General features: G+C 52.9%; 1 non-coding gene across 1 annotated transcript; it reads right to left on the reverse strand.

Annotated features, from left to right (window-relative positions):
• Positions 1 to 986: 986 nt before the first annotated feature.
• On the reverse strand, positions 987 to 1059 carry TRNAA-UGC (transfer RNA alanine (anticodon UGC)). Its single transcript has one exon. It is a non-coding gene; the product is annotated as a tRNA-Ala (tRNA).
• Between the last annotated feature and the right edge of the window lie 2169 nt (positions 1060 to 3228).

Here is a 3228-nt window from a genome sequence, read left to right on the forward strand (position 1 = left end):
GTCCAGGCCCTGACTGCAGGAGGTGGCCTGCGCGTGCCCAGTAACGGGTGGGAAGCAGGAGATGGTGGCCAGCGACCCCTCGGTGCTAATCTGGAGAACCTCACATCTCACATACATTCCCGCATCTCTCTGGGCGGGGGTGCTCGAGGCCCCACGAGGATGCCTCTGTTATCGGGGGAAGGAACTTGTTCCCTGTTAGCCATTCACGCCCTAGGTAGAAAGAGTCCCCCACGCCGGCCCACAAGGAAGCGCATCCCTAGGGAGTAGGAAATCTGGACGTAGCAGAAGTTGAGAGAGGTCTCTCTCTCTCTCTCACACACAAACACACACACACACACACAGGCCTAGCTGCGGGTGAGGCAGGGCCAGGCCCTTCCCGTTTTCCTGTGGAGTCAGAGAGGCATGGTGAGCGTGGCGTGATTGCATCCACTCAGCAAACATGCGGGCGCCTGTTCTATGCCCGGCACTGAGCTTGGTGCTGGGATCAGGAACAGGAGGAGGGCCTGGTCTTGGCCTTCCAGGGCTCACGCTCTGCACAGGAGGACGACAAACCAGGGGAGGCGTGGCGGGCTGATGGACACCTTGCAGGGAGGGCAGGGAGGGGACAGTTTTCCCTGAGGGGAGGGGTGAGCGGGGCTGGGCGCCTGGACGGCGTCTTGAAGCTCTGCAGTTTTTGCCGGGCAGGTGGAGGTGCCGGCGGGAAGGGCATCTGCGTGGAGGGAGCCGTGTGAGTGAAGCTGTGGGGCGTGGGTCACTCTGGGAATGTTCGTAGTGTTTGCAGTGGGGAGAGCTTTGGGTGCGAAGGGTTGAGATGAGAGACAAGTCCTGGGAGACTCAGCCAAGCAACTGGCTGGGTCCCTTGGGGAACGTGGGCCCAGGATCCCAAGGCTCATGAATCTTGATTCTGTCCCAAGGGCATGAGTTGGCTCATCTTTATTTCTTTTTTTGTGTGTGTGTGTCGTGCCTTGGGGCACGCGGGATCGTAGTTCCCCGACCAGGGATCGGACCTGTGCCCCCTGAAGTGCAAGCTCAGAGTCCTAACCACTGGACCACCGGGGAGGTCCGCAAGTTGGTTCATCTTGAGACTTCCGTCCCCAGTCCCGGCAGCCAGCACAGGGCCACTCCCTTCTTTTCCAGAGCCACCCTTGTTTCCCAGTGGTTGGCTGAGAGCTGTGTCCTGATGGGGAGGGGAAAGGACCCTTAGTTACCCTGCAAGAGATGGAAGCAGGCCGCTGAAATGATGCAGCGGTCTCTCCTTCCTGTGCTCTCTCTGAAGGCTGTGCCACTGCCCAGAGTGGTGACCAATGTCACTCAGACAGCAAAAACCTTCTGGGGACAGTTGAACTGCACCTCTAACCTCAGGCCTGTCCCTGAGACAGGCTGGGACCTGGGACCTGGGACCCTTTGCTGCAGGACTGGCACCTGGACAAACGTCTCCTAGAGCAATAAAATACAAAAAAACTATAAGGGACTAAAAATAATCGCGTGCATGCCCAGTGGGGGCAAGTTCTGGACAAAAAGCTACAAAAAGACCAAAAAAACCCCAGCTGCCACTTCCGAAGAGCCAGGAGCAAAAACAGGGTGTAGGGTGCAAAGCAGGGTACCATGCATGCCCCCTGCACTCAGCACCACCAAGGGGGTGGGCGAAACACCTAAGCCGCCTCCAGCCCGACCCCTGGACACACCCCTACCCTCACCCCCTATAAGGGACCAGCTCGCCGCCCCCCCTCGGGGAGCAAGCAAGGGAACCTGTTACTTGTTCTCGCTCCCCCCTGCTATAGCAGGGGCCCCAGTAAAGCCTTGCCTGGATTTCTTGTCTGAGCTCTGATCAATTTCTATTGATTGGGAAAGGCCAAGAACCGCGGTTGGTAACAGCTCCACGTGAGAATTTCCTGGCAGCTCCCCGAATCACTGTCTTGCTGAAATGGTGCCGTTTGCACTTCCTCGAGTGAAAGATGTCCATGTCAGGGGCAGAGAGGAAGCTGTGGTCCCGGTACCTTGGTCTGTCTGGGCCTCTGTGCCTGCCCTTGATATTTACGACTCAGTCAATTTCCTCGCCCCATGAAAAACACCCAGAGCAGTCAGCACTGAACGCCACCCGGGCTGTGAGCCACTTCTGAAGCCACGGACGTAATAGCCACAGGAGAAGGGGACATTCGTGCTGCTTTCCCACAGCAGCTCCTCTGCCCAAGTTTCTATCCCTGTGTCATAGCAGGATTAATGACTGGAGACATTTGTGATTGTTACAACCTGGGGACCAGTTCTATTGGCATCCAGTGGGTAGAGGCCAGGGATGCTGCTAAATATTCCTGCAGTGCATAAGACAGCTCCTCATGCACAGAACTATCTAGTCCAAAGTGTCGGTAGTGCTGAGGTTGAGAAACCCTGCTCTAGAGCACCCGGGGATACCTCCTTTGAGGAGGCTTATATAAAGCTCTCCTTTCAGTGGCCTCTTGAGTCATCTCTTTAGTGCTTGCTATTCCCTTTCCTTGTAGTGGCCTGCCAATCACATTTCAACTGGCAAACTCCTATGCATCCTTCAAAACCCATCTAAAGTATAACCTTCTCCAGGAATGCATCCCTGGCCTCCAAGAACCCTGACCCTGACTATGAAAGTTAATTATGGGACTTCCCTAGTGGTCCAGTGGTTAAGACTCTGAGCTCCCAATGCAGGGAGCACGCATTCAATCCCTGGTTGGGGAACTAAGATCCTGCATGATGCACAGCATGGCCAAAAAAATAAAAAGTTAATTACTCCCTCTGTGTCCTCCGTTTCAACCTGCAGTTTTTTTTTTTTTTTTTTTGGCCATGCTGCATGGCTTGTGGGATCTTAGTTCCCTGACCAGGGGTTGAACCCCTGCCCTCAGCAGTGAAAGTGCAGAGTCCTAACCACTGGGTCACCAGGGTATTTCCAACCTGCATATATTTTGAATGCTGCTACTTTTAAGCTGCACAGTAATTCATTAATTTTTTTCCCTCTCTTTTCTTTTTTATTGAAGTATAGTTGACATACAATATTATGTTGGTTTCAGGTGTACAACATAGGGATTTAACATTTACATACATTATGAAATGATCACCATGAGGTCTATTAACCATCTGTCACCATACAAAGTTATCACTATATAATTGACTATATTCATTATGATGTACATTACATCTCTGTGACTTATTTAGCTTATAACTGGAAGTTTGAACTTCTTTTTTTAAAATTTCTCGGTGGGTGAC

Source organism: Balaenoptera ricei, chromosome 7 (assembly GCF_028023285.1).
Source record: "Balaenoptera ricei isolate mBalRic1 chromosome 7, mBalRic1.hap2, whole genome shotgun sequence".
Lineage (NCBI taxonomy): Eukaryota > Metazoa > Chordata > Mammalia > Artiodactyla > Balaenopteridae > Balaenoptera > Balaenoptera ricei.